The sequence below is a fragment of the Xenopus tropicalis genome, chromosome 3, assembly GCF_000004195.4.
Source record: "Xenopus tropicalis strain Nigerian chromosome 3, UCB_Xtro_10.0, whole genome shotgun sequence".
Classification (NCBI taxonomy): domain Eukaryota; kingdom Metazoa; phylum Chordata; class Amphibia; order Anura; family Pipidae; genus Xenopus; species Xenopus tropicalis.
This window is the reverse complement of record NC_030679.2, coordinates 137,147,239-137,172,158: the sequence shown is the minus strand read 5'-3', so window position 1 is coordinate 137,172,158 and position 24,920 is coordinate 137,147,239. Positions and strand designations below refer to the sequence as shown.

General features: G+C 45.2%; 1 protein-coding gene across 1 annotated transcript in view; it reads left to right on the top strand.

Annotated features, from left to right (window-relative positions):
- Window positions 1-3,033: 3,033 nt before the first annotated feature.
- s1pr2 (sphingosine-1-phosphate receptor 2) overlaps window positions 3,034-24,920 on the top strand; it is a 29,409-nt gene continuing 7,522 nt past the window's right edge. The window contains exon 1 of the mRNA XM_004918817.4: window positions 3,034-3,676. The gene's annotated coding sequence lies outside the window, so the exon portion shown is untranslated. The remainder of the gene's footprint in view (window positions 3,677-24,920) is intronic.

Below are 24,920 nucleotides of genomic sequence, written 5' to 3'. Positions count from 1 at the left end.
TCAACACCAGTTAAATGTAAATAATGCCTACAGAGCATTCTGGGAAGTTGATTCTTCATCTTGCTATTGCTCTCCAAACCTCAAGGAATAACTTTCTCTATGCAAAAGGCCACCTGTCCTACCAAAAGTGACCCTGCTAGATTGGTAATGGGAAACTGGTATTCTCCCTGGCATATTGGAATAAACCAGCAACTAGGTAGGTTGAGTAAGCAGGGCCTGCTAAATATCAAGTTCAGTGAGGGGGAATTACCTGGGCCCAAGTCAGCACACTGGAAATATTCAGGACAGTTGCCCTGGATTTGTGACGAAGTACGGAAACAACTGCGCTAACTTTGACATATCAGATGCAATCACAGTAGGCGCAGCACAATTGCGTCAAGAGCATTGCCGTTTTGCAACCACAATGACAATGGAATTCTGGGATATAGACAGGAAGGACTGATTGTCGCCATGTGCAACTATATGGAAGTGCAAAGAGCATATTGCCCTCCCATGTGCCCAGCACACCCCCTAGCAGGAGTATGGCAGACAGGCTTTTAGTTTTGGGGTGATTAGGTTACTCTGCCCAGACAATAATTACAATTAGTCTACATGGTAGAGCTGGACACAGTTGCAGCTATTTTACTGCATCATGGGTTCTTGACTTCACAGACCTGCTGTATATAATAAGTCACAAATAAGTTTAGGTTCATTAGTCATCTTAACTAGTTCTGTATTTCAGCAAATGTTCTTTCATTCCAAATTTGATAGAAGAGGCAAGCCAAGGGCTACAAACAGAAGTACAGTTATCAACAGCTACAAGCAGCTACGTACAGCTACCAACAGCTACATGCAGCTACCAACAGCTACATGCAGCTACCAACAGCTACGAGCAGCTACAGGCAGCTACCAACAGCTATTATTATTATTAACATTTATTTATAAAGCGCCAACATATTCCGCAGCGCTGTACAATGAGTTACGAGCAGCTACCAACAGCTACATGCAGCTACCAACAGCTACATGCAGCTACCAACAGCTACGAGCAGCTACCAACAGCTACGTGCAGCTACCAACAGCTACGAGCAGCTACCAACAGCTACGTGCAGCTACCAACAGCTACGTGCAGCTACCAACAGCTACGTGCAGCTACCAACAGCTACGTGCAGCTACCAACAGCTACGTGCAGCTACCAACAGCTACAAGCAACTCACTGCAGGTAAATTGCACTTACATATGTGAATGAGCCCTTATGTTTTTATGCCCACTGACTGGAAAGCACGGATGTTGGTGAAATTGCCCACAAGAATAAAGCAGGGTATTCCCCTCATAGCACCTGCTGTCTGTGTGGCGCAGCTGGGTAGAATAAACACTATGATATTTACCTAGGGAAATGTATATTTGGGTTTATATTCTAATCACTAAACCGCAGCCCCGTGTCTATACACTAGGTATACTAGGCTATCATTTTAGTTGTTAAAGGGATTCTGTCATGATTTTTATAATGTACTTTTTATTTCTAAATGACACTGTTTACATAGGAAATAATTCCCTCTGACATTTAACATTTCATTCTTGAACCAACAAATGTATTTGTAGCTGTAATATTGGTGTGTAGGCGCCATCTCAGTGCATTGTGCCTGAGTCTGAGCTTTCAGCCAGCGCTACACATTAGAACTGCTTTCAGCTAACCTATTGTTTCTCCTACTCCCATGTAACTGGAGGAGTCCCAAGCCGGACTTGGATTTCTTACTATTGAGTGCTATTCTGATACCTACTGGGAGCTGCTATCTTGCTCCCTTCCCATTGTTCTGCTGATCGGCTGCTGGGGGTGAGGGGGGGGATATCACTCCAACTTGCAGCACAGCAGTAAAGTGTGCCTGAGTCTGAGCTTTCAGAAGGAGCCAACGCTACACATTAGAACTGCTTTCAGCTAACCTACTGTTTCTCCTACTCCCATGTAACTGGAGGAGTCCCAAGCCGGACTTGGATTTCTTACTATTGAGTGCTATTCTGATACCTACTGGGAGCTGCTATGTTGCTCCCTTCCCATTGTTCTGCTGATCGGCTTGACGCACACTCGGTAGGGGGATTTCAGCCTTGGGCCAAGATGGGCATCTCACCTGGTGGGGCAGAAATACTCATCGGCTGGAGAAGTTACATGCACGCCCACGGGGAACATGTAGCTTTATAAGAAGTTCAGTTCTACCAGGCAGAGAAAACCCATGAGCCCACCCAGAATTCTCTCTTTAATGTCATGGGGGGTTCCATAAAAGCAAATTTTATATGAAGGGTCGGCAGGTCTGGGAGATAAACCACCAAAACATTGCTGCTGACAAGCCATAAAGCCTCAGGGTAAGTGCAAGTTGTTATTTATACTTGACAGCTGTTCTGTTGTTCCCAGGACAGGACTACTTTTAAGGTTATAAAGGGGGTGTGGCTTTCTGACATGTGGGTGGGACGTGGGCTGACTTGGGTGTGGTTTGGGGAGCATTGCATGGTATTGATATCTCAGAGGTAGAGTTAAAAAGACTTTATTGCTGAATGTGGGAACTCTTGCAGGTGTGATACATCCAAGGCCCCCCGGGACCTTTCTTGCTTTGCAGGTTGGCGGTTGTCAAGGCTGATGAAACTTTCCAGTTACAGAAGTCAAGGACAAGCCTGCCCCTGCCTGTGTGGCTTATCTAGCAGCGGGTCATTTGTCACATTTGGGCTGATTAGCCACGCTAATTGAATCCCAAAGGAAAAGCCACCGGTGTGACATTAGCCCTAAGTAGATGAAACATTTCCCAGTCATTAGGTCCCTTGGCTCCCCAGTGGGAAGATCACCCTTGCCCATACCCCAGTTATATGTACGGGGGCATGAAACTAGTCAGCCACAAAGTCACATGTACTATGTTCCCAATGCACATGGGCTGCTTGGTTCCCTTTGGGATCACATGTGCGGGACAGATCCTAAATAATAAAAGTAGTCCCACCCTTTCACAACCCCCCCCCATCCCTTGGCAAATGCGTGTCCATAATTAGTTAGTTCCCTGTTCAGATAGCAGAGAATAGTGGCTGTGCGACTGGTGAAGGGGGAGGCAGACACAGTGAAAGAGGTGGGGGGGTGGAGACACAGAGGGAGAGATCTACTCAGTGCAGCTTAAAGTGCAATTCTCCCTGAACTCTTGTGTCTGTCAGAGCTGCTGACTAAAGAGAAGCCTTTTCCTTTGCTCTGTTTCTTCTCCCTGCTGCTCTGTCCTTTTGCTTCTTTCAACTTCTTCTTTCTATAAAGAGACTTCTTCCTACTCTGATCTGCAGCATCTCTGCGCCCCATAGGGATAAAGAGAAAAAAACCATCTGGATTGTATTTCTGGAGGAGAGAAAGAAGTGAAAGCCAGAAAAAAATGGGTGTAGTGAGCACACCCCACCAAAGCCCACTCTTAGATCTTGGAAGAGGGAACTCAGAGCCTATGGTGGATCTATGGTGCTGAATGGAGAAGGAGTAAAAGTGCTTCCAAGTTTGTCGCTGGGATCACGTTACCTGTTGGATCCCCTTTCACTTATGAAACACCCCTGCGAGGGCAAAGCCAGGAGTGGGATTTAAAGGGACTTTTTGGGGGGGCGTGGATCTGACCACTGGAGGGACCACCAAAGACCTAGTCGTCTCTATCCCTATCTGATCCGGCAAGGAAAGCCACCAAAACCATTCACGGTAAGTCTATGAGAACTTGGATCTGCAACTTATTGTGTCCCAGCTGTTGCTATGGGACTACAGACTCCAGCATCTGTCTCTCAGGGCATGCTGGGAGTAACATGCAATAAAAGAAGAGATGGTTCATATTTGCATTAGAAATATTGTCTAGACTACTTTATCACCTATTGATATCCTATAGTGTGTATATATATATATATACAAAAGCATATACTCAAGCAGTATAACAAAGTTATTAATATATATATAATTATTATTTATATAGCGCCATCAATTTACGCAGCTCGATTATACAGTGCTTGTATAAAATAAAGTTTAAAAAGGTAGTATACTTTAAAAATTACTTATTTTTAAATGTATAATAATGTTGAGAACTGTTTTAAAGTTTGTTATTCTGGGATAAATACATTTTAACAGTGCTTAGGCGCTGGATAATATTCCCAGCATGGGCTATACACATCAGAGCACAGCAGCTTTAAGATTTTGGCATTACTGTGCCTTTAAGAGTGATAAGGAGAGCGTGGGATCAGCACTGGGAGAGTAGAAGGAGTTCCACAGTGGTTCCCATATACACAGGGCCGTGTACAATTTCATAGGGGCGAGAGGGAGGGGGGTGAGGCAGATGGGGGCATGAATGGAAGCGGGCGAGATGCAACACAGAGGCAAGGAGGACAGACAATGCAGGGATGGGATGCAATAGGGGATGAATGTAACAAAGAATTCTTGTGGCCACAAAAATATCTGCCCAGATTGATGTGTTCAGGGATGGTGTACCTGGGGTTTTCCGCCTGCCGCCGCAGTACGGTTTTTAGCAAGCCCTGACAGCCTGTGGGGGTACGAGGCGTTGTGTGCTCAGTGTTGAATCACTGCTGCCTGCCTAGTGCGGCTCATTTACTAAGCTGTCTACTAGTCACCCCCAGTTACTCAGTGCCATGTATAGATATATATATGTATAAAATGTGTTCATACAGAGATGAGAGGGGGTGAGAGGAAGGGAAGCCCAGAGTGAGACAGAAATGAACACTGAGCTGCTGCTGCTGGGCTTTATGTGTATGTGGTTACTGTATGAATAAGGCAAGGTTTGTAACTTCAGTGTGGTCTCCGTGTGTCTGCCCCGTGCTACCAAATGTGCCGCTTGTCTGCGCTCTCCAGCTTGTCCCTGCAGCGGGCCCCGTATATAGCATTTACTGTATTGGGGTTGGCCAAATTACATCAACATCATGATGTCATACGCTGCAGATCTAATGGGCAAGCTGGGGGCTGTAAAGAGTCCCTTGGAACTCCCCTCATTTATGCAGTGGGACTCCAGTTGGGCAGCCCTGCACTAATGTATCCAACACTGCAGGGAAGCGTGAATGGGAATATAAAATGTTTTCAAGTATAAATTATTGGGAGGGGTTATATGGAGCAATAAGAGGAGTTATAGGGAGGGGTTATATGGAGCAATAGGAGGAGTTATAGGGAGGGGTTATATGGAGCAATAGCAGGAGTTATAGGGAGGGGTTATATGGAGCAATAGCAGGAGTTATAGGGAGGGGTTATATAAAGTAGTAGGAGGAGTTATAGGGAGGGGTTATATGAAGCAATAGGAGGAGTTATAGGGAGGGTTTATATGGAGCAATAGGAGGAGTTATAGGGCGGGTTATATGGAGCAATAGGAGGAGTTATAGGGAGGGGTTATATAAAGTAGTAGGAGGAGTTATAGGGAGGGGTTATATGAAGCAATAGGAGGAGTTATAGGGAGGGTTTATATGGAGCAATAGGAGGAGTTATAGGGAGGGTTATATGGAGCAATAGGAGGAGTTATAGGGAGGGGTTATATAAAGTAGTAGGAGGAGTTATAGGGAGGGGTTATATGGAGCAATGGGAGGAGTTATAGGGAGGGGTTATATGGAGCAATGGGAGGAGTTATAGGGAGGGGTTATATGGAGCAATAGGAGGAGTTATAGGGAGGGGTTATATAAAGTAGTAGGAGGAGTTATAGGGAGGGGTTATATGGAGCAATGGGAGGAGTTATAGGGAGGGGTTATATGGAGCAATAGAAGGAGTTATAGTGAGGGGTTATATGGAGCAATAGGAGGAGTTATAGGGAGGGGTTATATGGAGCAATAGGAGGAGTTATAGGGAGGGGTTATATGGAGCAATAGGAGGAGTTATAAGGAGGGATTATATGAAGCAATAGGAGGAGTTATAGGGAAGGTTATATGGAGCAATAGAAGGAGTTATAGTGAGGGGTTATATGGAGCAATAGGAGGAGTTATAGGGAGGGTTATATGGAGCAATAGGAGGAGTTATAGGGAGGGTTATATGGAGCAATAGGAAAAGTTATAGGGAGGGGTTATATGGAGCAAAAGGAAGAGTTATAGGGAGGGGTTATATGGAGCAATAGGATGAGTTATATGGAAGGTTATATGGAGAAATAGGAGGGGTTATAGGGAGGGTTATATGGAGCAATAGGAGGAGTTATAGGGAGGGGTTATATGGAGCAATAGAAGGAGTTATAGGGAGGGTTATATGGAGCAATAGGAGGAGTTATAGGGAGGGGTTATATGGAGCAATAGGAGGAGTTATAGGGAGGGGTTATATAGAGCAATGGGAGGAGTTATAGGGAGGAGTTATAGGGAGGGGTTATATGGAGCGATGGGAAGAGTAATAGAGAGGGGTGTGTAGCAACAGTTGTATTAAGAGATATGAAGGGTTATTTATGCTAGTTTATAATGAAATGGAAAAAGGAACCATACTGAGTTATAAATTAGACCACAAGTGAAGACCAGTCCAAAGGAAAGGCAGGTGTGGGCGCCAGTGCATACTTTACAGTAATACAGAAAGCTGTACTGTGTATTTGTGTGTTTTTCTTTCCAGTTGTTCAGTATCGGGCAGGGGCCCAACAGAGAGCCTAATGCCAAGCCACACCACACAGTAGATGTTTATGAGCAACACCTTAACATTATACTGAATTAATATTGGATAAACAGGAAGAGTCAGTGGTCACTTTAAGATCCATAACAGTACAAATGCTCTTGAGAGGGGCTTACTGACAGAATTATTACACACTTTAATATTATTGTTATTATTATTTTTAAAGTGGCCTCGTCCCCCACAGTGTGTTACATAGTGATACCCATACATGCAGAATTGTCTCACCATTGTACGACTGCATATTGTTAGGGGACAATGTGGGAGGATCCTGCTCCCTTGAGCTTACAATATATAAAAAGGAGCTTAGTGGGACATAAGCTGGGGGCGACCATTGTGGTTCTTGTAAGCAGGGGTGCTGCTGCCGAAAAGCAAAACTGAAACTAAAGTCACATTCTGCTTCCTGATCCTTAAGAGCAAAGTCTAACAAATCAACAGTCCACTGAGAAGCCTTCAGTATAAATAAACCCCTCCCTTCCCCCAGCTGCAGCCTGTTATCTTTTTAGATAAAGAGCAGTTCATTATACAGAGGCTTCTCAGTGGTGCTGGTCTGTCTGACTTTGCTCTTTGGGATCAGGAAGCAGAATGTGACTTTGGATTCAGTTGTAAATTTTTCCTAATTTAAAGAATAGACAGAATTTATGTTCAGCCCAAGCCTTTTTACAATAAGCGATCTTTAAGTGATCATTTCAAGGTGTCCAAAGGCAGAGGGAGGCAATACATTCATTAAGGAATCTCCTTGTTAAAAAGAACTGTTGTTAGAGACAATGGGGAGCTAGAGAAGACTGTGGCCAACCAGTCATTTCTCCAATATCCCAGCAAACTAGTCCTACCCTGCAGCTGTAAAGCTGGCCATACACATCGACATCGCCAAGCGACATCGCCAAGCGAGCGGATCTTCACCCGATATCCCCACCTATGGGTGGGCGATATCGGGTAGCAAGTATCTTAAAAAAAAATAATCCGATCGTTTGGCCCTGGGCCCTCAACGAGCCGATGCGGTCCCCGATCCGACTGGATTTTCTAACCTTGCCGATCGATATCTGGCCAATTTCAGGCCAGATATCGGTCGGCCAGGCCCCTCGTTTCTGCCCATACACGGGCCGATAAGCTGCCGAGTCAGTCCAAGGGACCGATATCGGCAGCTTCTATCAGCCCGTGTATGGGGGCCTTTAGATGGCTTCATGGACTGTGCTATTAATAAAAGAGTTCAGTAATAGGAGGAATTATGTTATGGGGGTACACTGAGCAATAACTTGTAGCATTAGTATAAGAGAGCAGAGAACTCCAGGGGAGATCATTTTTGTGACCCCCTTCCTTTTCTTGCAGACACGCTTATTACCTCTTCTTACCCCTTTATTTTAATTTATTCTTTTTATGATGCATTGCCTTGTTACTAAATCTGATATTGTTGCCGCTGATTTTTCTGCAACTGCCTGGCTTATGGGCACGAGCAAAAGTTAGTTGCCCATTGGCAGCTCTAGTTTCATTGGAGCCGGAGCCCAGAACACAACATTTCATGTGAAAGTGGCAGAGTATGCAGTATGATGGTACGTGTGGGTATAAATATGTAGAGTAATAGAGAGAGGTTGCAGGAGTGAAGTTAGTGAGATCTATTCCATCTATGCCCAGTGCCCAGACAGGGGACGGACACAGTTTTGGGCAAGTCCCAAACAAATTAAGACTGCGCCACATAGAGGGGTACAGCTCTGTAATTGGTCAGGAGTCTTTCCATGATGGTGATGAACAAAAGGCATTTTCCAGCAAACCAATCTCAAAGAGTCGTTGCAGACATGGACATTTGCAGTTGGTCTTTTTTTTTTTTTTTCTTGCAGGTTGTAAATTATTTGCTTTTATATTTTGTGTTTGTGTGGTGTGGAATTGAGGCTTTTTTCTGGTCATCTGTCATTTTCGATTAGTATGCCCTTTAACCCTCTCAACAGTTTTTATTCATTCATTTTATGGTTAACTTCCCCTTTTAAAGGGTTTCAAACCCCGTCAGGACACTTGTGCTGTTCTAAATATGCGGTAACTCAAATTAATTAGTATTATTATTACTACCATATTTTAGGTTTTATAGCTACCAGCAAATGTATGAGTTCCCTGCTCACAATGCATTTTCCTTAGCTGAGAGCTTGTCCACTTTGCCAGTGGCATACAGAGACTTGCCCAGGCCACTTGCAAAAGTGCCCCCTCCAGATGGCGTTACCCACAATACCCACCCCAGGCATCAGGAGGCAGAAGGGAGAGTGTGAGCAAAGCTTACAACCCTTACTCGGCGCCTCTTTGCCCCTCCACAGTCATGGGATCTGCTGTATTGTAGTTATGTCCCTGCTCTCTGCAATTTGTAACAGTGACAGGGCATAGTAATCATTCTTTGTTATCGTAATTATGAATATATATTGTATAATAACACAGAGACTGCTGCCCCTTCCACCCACTTCCACCATTCATCTAACTCAGGCTCCTCCACTAAGTTGCCCCTTGACTTACCCCAGGACTGGCCACTGCCCCTTCCCTACTTTCCAAAAAAAATTGATTCTGCAGACATCTGGCCCTTACCATAAAATAAGGGTTAAATGAGGATTTCATAGTCAAGTCCACATGTTCAAGACATTCTGCCTGGACAAGGACAGAAAACAGATGTTCTCCATCAGGACTGGGAGAAGCAGGGAAATTGCTGCAAGCTTTCATCCACATCAGCAATTCCCAAATTAACTCTTTCCCCTCCATTGGCCTCTGCTTATAGAGACACGGTTGCTGCAGAGGGGGTACGATTACAAACGCAGCTGGGTGCTTAATGAGACTCCATCCCTTGTATAATATATTGAGTGATTTTGGCCTTGGGTCAGCCAGTTTTTGCTTTTCAAGATTAAGCTACATATTTGGGATACAGTTCAGCTAAAGTTGGCCATGGAATATATATCTCAGTAGCAACAAAGAATGTAGAGCACTCACCCCCCCCCCCACAATATTTCATCCCTCCGCCAGTGGTTGGTTAGTTGGGCAGTCTGCACTATCCTAATACATAGAATCTGGGCAGCACTCAGAAAAGGGATGTACCAGCTAATAACCCATGTTTCCTATTTGTTTATAGGGTACAGAGAGGATAAACTGAACCCTGGGTTGATTTTCCATTAGGGCATAGAGGGCATTTTCCCAGGGTGCCAAGTTTAGAATCAACATCCCCCTTGGCAAGCTTCTCTCAAGTTCCATATTATTATATTCTATAAGTTAAAGCTATTCTTAGTATTCACATCAGTAATTCTCTGAGGTGTATAGTATAGGCCCAATGGACACAAAGAATTAACCCTTGCCGTTGGGTAAAAAAAAATGTACAATCCTACAAGCAATGGCTAAAGCTGGCCATACACATAGCAATTCCGATCTTCGGCCCATCGGTCGCAGGAAAGATCGTTCATTTCCCCCACCGACGTTCAGGGCTGAATTATCAGATGTGGAGGTAGAAACAATAGGAATTCTACCTCCACCTGGCAATTCAGCCCTGAACGCTGAACGTTCCATAAACGCACCAATCAACAAGACGACCGATATCTGCAGCCTTTGCGATATCAGTCGTCTCGTCGATCCGCCATACACACCGAATATCGTACTCAACGACATTTCGTCTAGCTATCAGCGGACAGAGGGTAAATATATTAATATTTTGCACAAAAGGCCCATGGGCAACATGTTAGCCAAAGACTGGGGGAGTTGTAATGGCTGCAGCTCCCTTCATTACAAAGATTTATTTTCCTTCTTGTGGCCCCTTCAGAGTTATTATAACCCCCTTGCTATGTTAACCAGTAAACACTTTTATTTTCCAGGAACAACCTATTGAGCTCTACCGTCCCCGTGGGACTCGCAGCATGAGTCAGCCCCAGCGTTAGTCTGTTTGCTGTAGTTCAGGGCTGATCCCCAACAACCTTCAGTGTGCAGACCATTATTTGGCTTTATCCTTTAATGTAGGAGATGTAGACCGTTCCTGCCAAGACAAGCCCATATTGGAACAGGCTAGTTTGCACTATGGCAGCGGGAGGCCATTCCCACAAAAGGTGAAATCTTTAAGCACACAGAACAGAAAGATGTTTTTAGTTATATTTCTGTTGTGCCTCTCCCGCTGGACAGGAGTTGTTACAATGGCAGCCAATTGCTAACATAGTGCATTTTACTTGTAAATCATTGCCTGGCTGGCAAAGCACTGATCAAAGACATGGCATGGGCAACGTTAGTCTCTGCTTTATTGGGTATAGCTTATGTTCTTATGCATTTAAGTCCCAGTGAGTGACATATTAGCACATAGATCCAAATGCAGGATATGGCTTGTGGCCAAAAATTATCGGCCAAAAGCCTTTGTGCAATGCAGCCAATTTGGCACTTACCAAAAAGGACAGGCTCCTCCAGCCCCGAGCCTGCAGCCATGTGTTAGTGTAACAGTCTGGGAATGCTGCCAGATTCCATTGTGTTACAGTTATTGTCATGATATTACGAGAATAAGGAAAAATAAGTTAAAGGGTCCAGGTTAGTTTCAATGTGATCCCCGTTCTCTCTCAATATATATGACTATAGGGGTTGTAAGCTCTACGGGGCAGGGACCTCCATCCTCTTGTGTTTTTGACTCTTGTTGCAATTGTATCATGTATTTATTTGTATTTATTGTTATACTTTGTATTTATCTATTATCTTAATAACCCCCTGTTTGTATTAATGGATTCTACAGTACAGCGCTGCGTGCATAAGTAGCACTTTATAAATAAAGATATACATACATATACATAGGGGTCATTTACAGAGACCCTGGAAAAACGCTGCAGCTAGCACTATATGGATACCTGTGCCCCCCCATGAATGCAGTGCAGCCAAAAGCAGGTAGCACTGCATTCATGGAGGGGGGGTGTCTCTGAATTCAATTTTGCAGAGACATGCAGCAATTTTCAAGGTGCAAGAGGAAAAGCAGAACAAAACACAATGAATTGAACGCATTTTTTGCACTTTGCACCCTGCCCTGCACCTACTTAATGACCCCTTGCAAATGCAACAGATATGAATAACTGAAACCCATCTTTATTCCTTAGCTGGTGGTTGATACACATTAGTAACCCATGGGTTAGGCGGGTTTGAGCTGACATTCACACAAGAGTTGGGTTCGAGGGTTGGGTTTCCTTCTGGCCTCCCCATCCTCAACCTTAAGGTCCCCATACACGGGCCGATAGTAGCTGCCGATATCAGTCCCTTAGACCTGTTCAACAGCTAATTGGCCCGTGTATGGGCACAAATGATGGGCCTGCCCGACCAATATCCGGCCTGAAATCAGCCAGATCTCGATCGGGCAGGTTAGAAAATCTAGTCGGATCTGGGGGACACATCGGCTCGTTGATGCGGTCCCCGGACCGACTTTACCTATGCCCGTCATTATAATTCCCAGGGCCAAACGATCAAATTACCCTGGACTCTCCCGATATCGGCCACCCGTAGGTGGGGATATCGGGAAAAGATCCGCTCGCTTGGTGACATCGCCAAGCAAGCGGATCTACCAGTGTATGGGGACCTTTACTGTGCTTGGCTTCCGCCTCTGTTTATAAGTGTGCATTCACTCTGCGCCCTTCTTGACATCAGAGGTGGGACAGGTTGGGTCAGGGGCAGGTTGGGAGTGGACCGGGTTGGGCGGGGGACACCTTTTTGTTGACCCAAGTATCACTAATGTACCCATAGACCCCACGGTGAAGGCTCCCAGTAAAGAGGTTCAGCTGGAGTCTCTCTAGCCCCAGGGATGCATACCAGAAGCCAAAGTCATATGAATACTCATCAGGATCCAGAACCATTACTTTAATACTAGTAAGGACTTGTGTTGCAGTCCGAGAATCCCAACTTCTTCCCAACTGGTAAATTCCCTGAATTAGGAGGCGACTGCTGATGGGGACATTTCAGCCTCGCCTCTGGAATCAGTCCAACGTCTCAGAACCAATCACGCTCCACTTGTTATCTAAACCTGCCTGCTGTAGACTGTTTCTTGGGATTAAAGGATTAAAAAGTCTACAACCAGCAGGTTACATACGACCAGTGGAGCGTAATTCATTTCTTATCATGTTTAATCTTTTCCTAAACATCACATGAGTTCTGAGGCTGCCATAGATTGCAGTAGAATGAATATTGATACCAAGTCATGGGAAGGTTATTTCTGGCGTGGTTCTATAATGTGCCTCCTAATGGGTCATGGGTTTTGGTAATGATATTGATGATTGTGTCGCTTCTAGTTAGTCATAAACAGGCCATGTCTGGGCAATACTGGGGGCACATGGACTGAAACTATTGGACTCATTCTAGAGGCCACACTGAGAACGTGACAATAGTCCTAATGCAATTTCCCAAATATAATAAAAATATAATATTATAAAACATATAAACGTTTGCTACTGGTCTAGTAACCCATAGCAACCAAGTATTTACTTTCAGGTGTCTGAAAACATACACCGATTGGTTGCTATAAGATACTAGGCCTGAGCAAACTTTGTACCATTACCATCCTTAATAGATTTAGAATTAAACCCAGACCCTTAGCTTCTGCTGTACTTTGGGGGGCAGATTTCTCTTATTCAGCCCACTCTAAGGGGACAGCCTAACTCACGTCCCAACACCTCTAGTAGGTCTCACTGCTCAAAGATAGATATTTCATAATAAATTTGACAAGATTGCAAGCTCTATGGTGCAGGGACCTCCAGTGCCATTTAATATTTATTCCCACGTGTATTTCTCTCTGTATATTACTATATATGCATTGTAAATAGATACAGTGCCACATATATAAAGATATACATAAGTACTCATAAGGCTCAAAAATATCCCCGGGCAGTTCAGAAAGTTTCGAAAATATTTGGAATGCGGACGTTGTTTAAAATACTTGGGATGCCTTATTCACACCTACATTGTGGGAGAGAAATGAAGTGTCATTGGCATATTTTCCCCATGCACTTGAACCCCCCTTATAGATAGGAAGAGATGCCGGTCATAGATAATCACTAAGCAACTTTATAGAAACATCTATTTTTTATTTTTTTAAATTGACAGCTCTTAACTGTCCAAGAGCATGCCATTTACAAGTTGTAGATTGTAAGCTCTGTTGGCAGGGCTCTCTTCACCTCTTGTATCGGTTATTGATTGCTTTATATGTTACTCTGTATGTCCAATGTTTGAAACCCACTTATTGTACAGCACTGCGGGATATGTTGGTGCTTTATAAATAAATCATTATTATTATTATTATTATAATAATTTACTCAGAATATTTATGGTCCCAAGGGACCACTTTGCACTAAAATGAGTTCACTGATACAAGCAAGAGAGCTAATGGGAAGGGTTCTGGGAGTTGTAGCTCGCTCAGCAGTAGTGGAGGAACCACAGGCTGGACACACAATCTATAGTAAGCAGTAATTCTGGCTTTCCCCCTGCTTGCATGCTGGGATTGTGCTTGCACAGCTCATGTGCTTGTGGGGTATATTTGGTTACTAAACTGTGTAGCCATAACTCACTCACAGAATGATGTGTGGGACAGAGCTGGGGCTGTACCAAACCGTACAGATAAGTAGCTGCGTGACAAGAATCCCTCCAGAGAAAGATAATGTCTACAGGGGCATAGGGAAAGCCTGTGCTGTAACTCACATGATGGGGGGGGGGGGGGGGGTTATGTGTCTGTACAGCCTGTACGTGCTCCCTTTCCTCCATTCACCCCAAGCTAATTAATGGACAAATACACAGTCTATGCACTGCTATGCACTGTTACATATAATAAAACCCTGTATTGTACTATGTATAATGATACAGAGTATCTATACATTTATAATGATCTCCCACTCTGTATAATGGGGCTGAGTATCTATAGGCCGATAATGATCTCCCCGCTCTGTATAATGGGGCTGAGTATCTATAGGTCGATAATGATCTCCCCGCTCTGTATAATGGGGCTGAGTATCTATAGGCCGATAATGATCTCCCCGCTCTGTATAATGGGGCTGAGTATCTATAGGCCGATAATGATCTCCCCGCTCTGTATAATGGGACTGAGTATCCATAGGCAGATAATGATCTCCCCGCTCTGTATAATGGGGCTGAGTATCTATAGGCCGATAATGATCTCCCCGCTCTGTATAATGGGGCTGAGTATCTATAGGCCGATAATGATCTCCCCGCTCTGTATAATGGGACTGAGTATCTATAGGCCGATAATGATCTCCCCGCTCTGTATAATGGGGTTGAGTATCTATAGGCCGATAATGATCTCCCCGCTCTGTATAATGGGACTGAGTATCTATAGGCCGATAATGATCTCCCCGCTCTGTATAATGGGACTCAGTATCTATAGGCCGATAATGATCTCCCCGCTCTGTATAATGGGGCCGAGTATCTATAGGCCGATAATGATCTCCCCGCTCTGTATAACGGGGCTGAGTATCTATAGGCCGATAATGATCTCCCCGCCCTGTATAATGGGGCTGAGTATCTATGGGCCGATAATGATCTCCCCGCCCTGTATAATGGGGCTGAGTATCTATGGGCCGATAATGATCTCCCCGCCCTGTATAATGGGGCTGAGTATCTATGGGCCGATAATGATCTCCCCGCTCTGTATAATGCGGCTGAGTATCTATAGGCCGATAATGATCTCCCCGCTCTGTATAATGGGACTGAGTATCTATAGGCCGATAATGATCTCCCCGCTCTGTATAATGGGGCTGAGTATCTATAGACTGATAATGATCTCCCCGCTCTGTATAATGGGACTGAGTATCTATAGGCCGATAATGATCTCCCCGCTCTGTATAACGGGGCTGAGTATCTATAGGCCGATAATGATCTCCCCGCTCTGTATAACGGGGCTGAGTATCTATAGGCTGATAATGATAATGGTACTGGTACAGTAGCAGGCAGCAGCAGGCTGGTGTGGGGATATGGGAGTTGTAGTTTATAGGAGTTGTAGTTCAAGAGTTGGGAGAGCTTTACTTCTTCTTTACTACCTTTCCCCACCAAATAATTCCAGCCCCAGCAGTTTGTTCTGCAGAATTGCTTCAGAGAGAAGTTTGGTGCTGAGAAAGCAACTTACACTGACCTTCAGCCTCGTGATTAAACAGCATAGTGAGTACAGAGCTGGGAAACTGCCCCGTGCACATCAAGGCTACACAGTGACGCTGGGGACATCTACTTACCCAACAGGGCACAGCACTGATATGAAAGCTTGGGAGCGGGATGTACTCAGGTTAGGTACACTGTCATACTACTCTGTGTATTATTACTTCATGGGACACGGAGTCTGCCCCTCCCACTGCAGGGTGATAGTGACACAGACAGGAGGGAGCTATGGGACACGGAGTCTGTCCCTCCCACTGCAGGGTGACACAGTGACACAGACAGGAGGGGGCTATGGGACATGGAGTCTGCCCCTCCCACTGCAGGGTGACACAGTGACACAGACAGGAGGGGGCTATGGGACACAGAGTCTGTTCCTCCCACTGCAGGGTGATACAGTGACACAGACAGGAGGGGACTATGGGACATGGAGTCTGTCCCTCCCACTGCAGGGTGATACAGTGACACAGACAGGAGGGGGCTATGGGACACGGAGTCTGTCCCTCCCACTGCAGGGTGATACAGTGACACAGACAGGAGGGAGCTATGGGACATAGAGTCTGCCCCTCCCACTGCAGGGTGATACAGTGACACAGACAGGAGGGAGCTATGGGACACGGAGTCTGCCCCTCCCACTGCAGGGTGATACAGTGACACAGACAGGAGGGAGCTATGGGACATAGAGTCTGCCCCTCCCACTGCAGGGTGATACAGTGACACAGACAGGAGGGAGCTATGGGACACGGAGTCTGTCCCTCCCACTGCAGGGTGATACAGTGACACAGACAGGAGGGAGCTATGGGACATAGAGTCTGCCCCTCCCACTGCAGGGTGATACAGTGACACAGACAGGAGGGGGCTATGGGACATGGAGTCTGCCCCTCCCACTGCAGGGTGATACAGTGACACAGACAGGAGGGGGCTATGGGACACGGAGTGTGTCCCTCCCACTGCAGGGTGATACAGTGACACAGACAGGAGGGAGCTATGGGACATGGAGTCTGCCCCTCCCACTGCAGGGTGATACAGTGAAACAGACAGGAGGGGGCTATGGGACACAGAGTCTGTCCCTCCCACTGCAGGGTGATACAGTGACACAGACAGGAGGGAGCTATGGGACACGGAGTCTGTCCCTCCCACTGCAGGGTGATACAGTGACACAGACAGGAGGGGGCTATGGGACACGGAGTCTGTCCCTCCCACTGCAGGGTGATACAGTGACACAGACAGGAGGGAGCTATGGGACACGTAGTTTGTCCCTCCCACTGCAGGGCGATACAGTGACACAGACGGGGGTTATGGGACATGGAGTCTGCCCCTCCCACTGCAGGGTGATATAGTGACACAGACAGGAGGGGGCTATGGGACATGAAGTCTGTCCCTCCCACTGCAGGGTGATACAGTGACACAGACACGGGGGGGTTATGGGACACGGAGTCTGTCCCTCCCACTGCAGGGTGATACAGTGACACAGACAGGAGGGAGCTATGGGACACGGAGTCTGCCCCTCCCACTGCAGGGTGATACAGTGACACAGACAGGAGGGAGCTATGGGACACGGAGTCTGCCCCTCCCACTGCAGGGTGATACAGTGACACAGACAGGAGGGGGCTATGGGACATGGAGTCTGCCCCTCCCACTGCAGGGTGATACAGTGACACAGTCAGGAGGGAGCTATGGGACACGGAGTCTGCCCCTCCCACTGCAGGGTGATACAGTGACACAGACAGGAGGGGGCTATGGGACACGGAGTCTGCCCCTCCCACTGCAGGGTGATACAGTGACACAGACAGGAGGGGGCTATGGGACACGGAGTCTGCCCCTCCCACTGCAGGGTGATACAGTGACACAGACAGGGGGGGTTATGGGACATGGGGTCCATGCAGGGCAGTCATCCCTGTGCTTGTAACTCCCTACAGACAGCTCTAATCAGAGAGTGAGACATCTGAGCTGTGAGTGTTGAGAGTGGAAGTGCCGCTGGTCTGTGGGAAGACAATGGAGTTCATGAGCAATAGGGTCAGAGCTCTATGGGAGACCCAAACATCCTTTTTCCACCCACAGTTTGTAATTTTCTATGTAGAACAATGGGCAGGGGAGGTTGGGACTAGGCTATATATATATATATAAGGCCAAGTATACACCTGCACATAAGGCAAGGTATAGTAAGGATCTAAACCTACTTCTTATATAATGAACTGACAGTACAATGGTCTGCCCCGGAAAGGATGCCAGGCTGCCAGGTTGCAGTTGTATCAGCCCATGGGAAGGACATGGTGCAACCCATGCACCCAATCCTAATGCTATCTCCTCTGGTAACCCATACACATCAGCCCCTATTGATGGGGTTGTGTGCTGAGTTCTTGGTTAAATCTTCCCACTTCCCAGTGATAATGTCATATCTTCTCAAAGATGATTTAACTACAAATTTCCAGGCTTCAGGTCTTGTAGGGCCCTGTCATCATTAACAATTTCAGCCCAGTGATAATGTAATATCTCCTTAAAAATAACTTTAACTACAAGTCTCCAAGTGGCATAATTATTTCTTCTTCACATGGAGCTTCAGCCCTTGTATAGGGTCCTGTCATCATTAACAATTTCAGCCCAATTCTCCTCTTTTTGCCATCTTCCTGTGCCATCTTCCTCCATTGCCATTCTTTTGAGGTCCTCCATCATATCATCAAGCCATTGCTTTTGTAGCCCATCCTCCTTCTTACTACTGGGTTACTCTTCAGTAACTTCTTGCCAGTGCTGTTTTCCTCCATTCCCTTCACATGTCCAAGTCATCTTATTGCTTTTCATATCTCAGTGACTATATCAAGATCATTACACAAATAAGCAAATTCTGAATTGGTTCCGGTTTCTGTGGTCATGTACCACAAAGATCTCCCTCAGCACTGCTCTTCACTACAACCTTCTTCCATGTCCTTTGCTGTTAATGACCAAGCTGCACATAGGACAACTGGATGAAGAATGAGCTAGCAAATCGTCAGTATCATTGTTCTTGGTCATTTGGCCTGCAAGTCCACTTGCTTTAAACCATTAATCCCCAACCAGTGGCTCGTGAGCAACATGTTCCTTCTGCAGGCCAGCTGCCCAAATGGCGCTACCAAACAACCAATCACAGCCCTTATTTGGCAACCCCAAAGAACTTTTTTTCATGCTTGTGTGGCTCCCCAACACTTTTTACATAAGTAATAAAGGCTGGGGATCCCTGCTTTAGACTTTTAGATACTGTATGAATGAAAACCTTTTTAAACCTACAGTAAACAAGACAATTGGCTTCATAATCATTACAGAGTTTGGTCACAATTCTATTTCCTCTGTCTCTTTCTATATTTACATTAAAGGCATTTCAATGTCCGTTTTCTGTAGTGACTAAAGCATTTCGATTCATGTTGCTTAGTTCCATATATCAATGGAAAATAAATACCATGCTTGTAAAAACCTCAGGAAATCCTGTGGTAAGTCAGAGATAGGGGGCGGAAGTAAGTCCAGTATAAGCTCTATAGCGCATCTTCTGCTTGAGTCAGGTGACTGAAATCCAGCACGGCACAGTTATTAAAGTGGCTCTAACTGCAGTGGTGCCTACTAGTTTGCCATTGGCATTGTAGTTAATGAGCAGATGGCAGCCTTTTGGGCAAGGTGATGGAAATCAGGTTGAATTGTCAGTAATGGTCGCCATTGACTTGAAACATATGAAACATGAATACATTTGGGGGGGTCAACAATGTAAGATGGGGTACACTGCTGGGAAATATTGATGTTGCCCAGCCAAGTGTATAAGCAAAAGAATAAAAAACCCAGCGGCCTCCATAATAAACACCAAACACATGTAGATTTGGTTGTGCCTGACAAATGCATATAAAAGGTTATGAATGTTCGCCGATGCCATAGTAAGTTGTAGAGGTGCCTTTTTCATTATAATGTGCGCCACGGGTCGTGCCCAGCCATTGCCCTACATGACACAACGGAGCGCGGCTTTTTTGTCATGCAATGAGTATATTCTATGGAACGGCCCTTCCAACTAGCAGTGTGACAGCCCTACATGTCACAAAGAAAGGTTCTTTGGAAAAACCCGGACACGCTGCAGAGAGCAGAGCACAAAGCTCTGACCTAAATCCCATCAAGCATTTAGAAAGACTGCCCAAATACACAAGAAGGGTCCCCCGCTAGGCCTCGATCCCAGAATGCACCTCTGGCTGCTTAAATCTTCCCAAATCACTTGTATTATTATTCAATATACACAATTACACTTTTCTTCTGAATGTCATTTTATTTTCCAGTAGTATTTGGTCAAGGGAAATTTATTTTACTATTTTGTCTCATTTTTAAAGGAGTCCATGACTCTGCTTGCAGTTCTAAGCTTGCTTAATATTCTGTTATTCTCAGGTTGGCTGCTCACAATCACTTTAATCCCTATACGGAATCACTTCCTCTTGCCCTCCTATTGTGTTATATTCACAGCAGCAGGGGGAGTTGCCTACTGCTCAAGGGGGTGAACTGTGATGTCACTGAGCAAATGGACAGTCAAATACAGCTGAAAATGAAATTATAGAAGCGGAGTATTAGCTAGAACAGGGGGGCCCAATCTTTTTTACCCATGAGCCACATGTAAACAGTGTTGGGGAGAAACACAAGCATGAAAGATGTTCCTAGAGGTACCAAATAAGGGCTGTGATTGGCTATTTGATCCTATTTATATCCTATTGATATCCTAGTTGACCCTATGGGGACTGGCAGCCTACAGGAGGCTCTGTTTGGCAGTACACATGGTTTTTATGCAACCAAAACCTGCCCCAAAGCCAAGAATTCAAAAATAAGCCCCTGCTTTGAGGCTACTGGGAGCAACATCCAAGGGATTGGGGAGCAACATGTTACTCCTGAGTCACTGGTTGGGGATCACTGAACTAGAATATCCCCTCGAGCCCAGGGCAGTAGGGGGACTTGCTATTGCACTGATCATGGAGATTCAGGTACCCTACGTCCATACCTCACAGCTCTTTGGCCAGATTAAGTGTCCAGTGGCAGCAGGGGAGTTTTTTACCCACAAAACTTTATTTGCCATATAAGCACCTAAGTGCCACACCCCCTTAAAAGCTGCCATTTTAGGCATGGGCCCTTGAGAGTCAATTTCACAAAGCCTTGATTAAGCCCATTTATCTGTTGCTAGGACAGATGCCCACACTAAAGGGATGGCCCTTCACTGCAGGAAGCCCCACTGGGGATAGGAGAAGGGGTCTGGCACTTGCTTTTTTGGTTCAATAAAATACTCTTCTGCTTTAGACTTAGCGATGAGGTCTTAAGAGGAAAATAAAAGAAAAAAGAGAAAAAAAATATAGTGTAATACTGTTATTGCTTCACAATGTGCACTTCCATGTGCTTTTTAACACCAGTGATTATTTTTTCTATATCACCCTTTTGTGCCCAGTTGTGATATCCCTTGCACTTATTTATATTTGTAAAACTTCCTTTTTTGGTGCAGAACGTGTAATTTTACTCTCTGCACTAAAAGAGCCGAATATCCATAAATAAAAATGACTCTTAAAGTTAAAAGACTTTTTGCCACCTCTGGTAACCTGCTGCCCAGGGTCCAAGGGCTCATAGCCTAATACCACTTCAGTTGTGGACAGTGACAAATAGACTAAAATGTCCTTTTAACAACATTTTTGCTACTATTTTTTATAGTTTATCTTAAAGTTTACCCTAGCAACTGGGCAGATGCTGAAATACCAAACTGATAAGCTGCTAAATAAAAAACTAAATAAAATTCACTAATTCACTAACTCAGAAGGAGCCAGCACTACACATTAGAACTGCTTTCAGCTAACCTATTGTTTCTCCTACTCCCATGTAACTGGAGGAGTCCCAAGCCGGACTTGGATTTCTTACTACTGAGTGCTATTCTGATACCTACTGGGAGCTGCTATCTTGCTCCCTTCCCATTGTTCTGCTGATCGGCTGCTGGGGGGGGGGGGGGGGATATCACTCCAACTTGCAGCGCAGCAGTAAAGTGTGACTGAAGTTTATCAGAGCACAGGTCACATGGCTGTGGCACCCTGGGAAATGAAGAATATGGCTAGCCCCATGTGACATTTCAAAATTAAATATAAAAAAATCAGTTTGTGTTTTTGAAAAACAGATTACAATGCAGGATTCTGCTGGAGAAGCTCGATTAACTGATGGGTTTTGAAAAAAAAACATGTTTTCCCATGACAGTATCCTTTTAAATGAAAACTATCCCTTTAAATACAGATTAAATTTATAATTGAATTTAGGAAAGAGCAGCAAAACTCTAAAACCTTCTTGTGTTTCATTCCTCCGTTTCATTCCTCCTCACAGTAACACAGCCTGAACAGTTTCCTTATTCCATCAGCTGAGATATAGTTTCCATGAACATGCATGTGTAAATCCCTCTATTGTAATATTTCTGCATTTATACAGAACACAGCATTGGACAGAGCTGGGTATTGTTAGGAACTGGTTTTGAAGTGGTTTCCCATGCAAGGGCCTGGCTGTGAGAGCAGAATCCCCCCTCTGACGGGGCAGAAGGATGTGGGACAATGTCAGGCTTTGTTTTCTGTTTGCTGACATCCTTAGCGCTGCTTCTCATATCCTTTGTGTGCCGCAGGGGGGGTCATTACTCTTCTATGTTTCACTCATTGTCTGGGGTTGCCAGTGCGACTCGGGCACAAACAGCCTCCAGTTTCTGTGTTGCTCCATATCTACTAATTCTAGCAGGGACTGGATTTTAAGGTTAACTGGGCCCTATTGTCATTTCAGTGTATTATTTTTCTGCTCAGTGAAACCCTTATCCTATTCTTTTGCCCGCAAATCGCACCAACTTTACCGTCACTCTTATTTCTCTTTTCTGGAAGGATTTTGACATTTGTCTCCTTTCATGCCCTGTTCTGTTTCATGACCTCCCCTTATTCAGACGTGCCATGGTCCCTTTTACCTGTCCCATTGTTTCCTATGCCACACGTTCAGTGCAGCTGTAATCAGAGTCTGATTTTTATTTGAGAGGGTGCTGCCCAACTAGAGGCCTGACGTGGCAGAATTCTCTGAAGATGTTGTACAGTCCCCAGCCTCCCCAAGTTTTCCGCAGGCTTCTTACTTTGATGTCATCATTTCAATAAAATCTGTCCCGCAGATGTGGATTTTGGATATTGGATCATCTGCCTGTGATTTCCTGTACCATTTCGGTACCATAGATGTGTTATAGTGGATAACATGCCCAATGCACTGGAAAGCAGCTTTGTTATAAAGGAGCAGAATGTGTTCAAAAGCCAGGGGGAGGGACTGTGACATCATGGGACGAGGCAGTGACGTCACAGGGTGGGCTATGATATGGCAATAAGCGAATCGCGTCCTTCCCTGTTTACCTAATTTGGAAAACTGGGTAAACAGTTTTGACCCAGGCAGCCCTTCTAAAAATGAAGGGCTCTCCAGACAAGGTGCAACCCCAGAGGTTCAGTAGCCCTATACCAGTAATGCCTTTTAAGTTGTTCCCAGCAGCTCCCCATCTTGGATCTTGTTCATCGTTTGTGTGTCAGTGGCACTGCACATGCTCAGTGGGCTCAGGCCTGCTGCTGGGAAGCTAAGTGGGGCGTCAGATACCATTGTGATGGTAAATCTGTCATCGAAGCTGATGCTGCAGAAATTCTGATGGAGAACGCACTGGTTTCTGTGCAGACATAATAGTGTATGTTATGTTGTATGTGTAGAAGTTTGGTCATTTCTCTATGGGACCAAACTGTAAATTCTATCCTTATAAACGGTGCTTAGTGATGTCATTTCTGTCACATGACTCACTAAAACTTGTGCATTATAATAAAGTACCCCCTGTCTTTTAGCCTAATTCTTGTGTAGGTTTGGTTCTCCTGTTTCTCCTGAGAACTAAAGTAATAATAAGGAAATCTACACAAACGCAAAGAGATTAACCCATGACATAATCTGTGAAATAGCATAGAGGACTTGGGATGGAAAATAAATAAACACATTACAAGGAATAGACAGTTGTGGAAGACTCTCGTAGGTCATGGAAAGTGGCACACAAATGTGGCAGCGGGATCGGTTTTAATCATTAAAATGCAATACACAAAAAATAATGATAATGATAAAATATTGGTCAAACAAAATAAAGGAACTTTTCTCTGAACCTATTGAGATTATACTAACGCGTGGCAAAGGAGAGGGAAGAATGTGGAAACGTTGGCAAGACTTAAACTGCAAGTGAATTTAGTGGCATAACTATAGAGGAAGCAGATTCCGTGGTCACAGGGAGGGGGCCTAGGGAACAGGAGGGCCCAGACAACAGGGTCTGCTTCCCCTACAACTTTAATGGACCCCCCCTCCCCACCGCTCTCCTACCTGAGAATTATGGGGCAAGGGGGGACTTAAGGGAGGGGCAGGAGGGAGTTGGGACATGAGTGGTTGGCAGGGATGTGGGGGATGGGCAGGTTTGGAACTGGAGGGGCGGGAAGTATATGTGTTGTGCGCCTGGCCCCTCTAAAGATTTTTTGGTGGGGGCCCAACGCGGTCTAGGAATGCCACTGACTGAATCATTAGCACCTTCATGGAAACTAGGGAAAGTAAAAAGGAAACTATGCATCAACCTGTTTATATGTTCATTAATCAGGAAGGAAAGGTTTGTTTTTGCCATGGAGACAAACGCAAGAGAACCAACGAATGCAAAAATAATACCCATAGTGTCTATGCACAGATCTCTCGGGCAAACAATTGCACATTTCGCCCCTGATTTTTGCACATAGCATGTTGCCCTATAATAATAAATGAGCTCTATAGTGTCCCTTAATATCCCACCACATGGAGTGACTTTGCTTTGACAAGGGAAAGGAAAGGATTTTGAGAAGTAGAGGATATGAAAGAAATGGGGACTAAAATAGAATGTCCGGCCTCAAGCGGAAAATCAGAACATAATAGCAGATGTGACCTAATGCCTCTCGCTGGCTAGCTTGGTCCCTTTCTACCGTCGATGCGTCTGCTCTTTTACCCTCTTCCTTCATCCGGACAATTCACAGACACGCATCAGGGATCCGGCTGGGTTTCTGCATTGGCGGAAGTCTCCCTGTGGGCCCTCTGTATCCGCAGTGACCTGTTTGCTTTTAACTGCTGAGAGTTGGGTCCTTGGCAGTGGAACGCCCACTGATATCATTGTAATGCTTGCCAATATTAAACATTACAGTAAGGT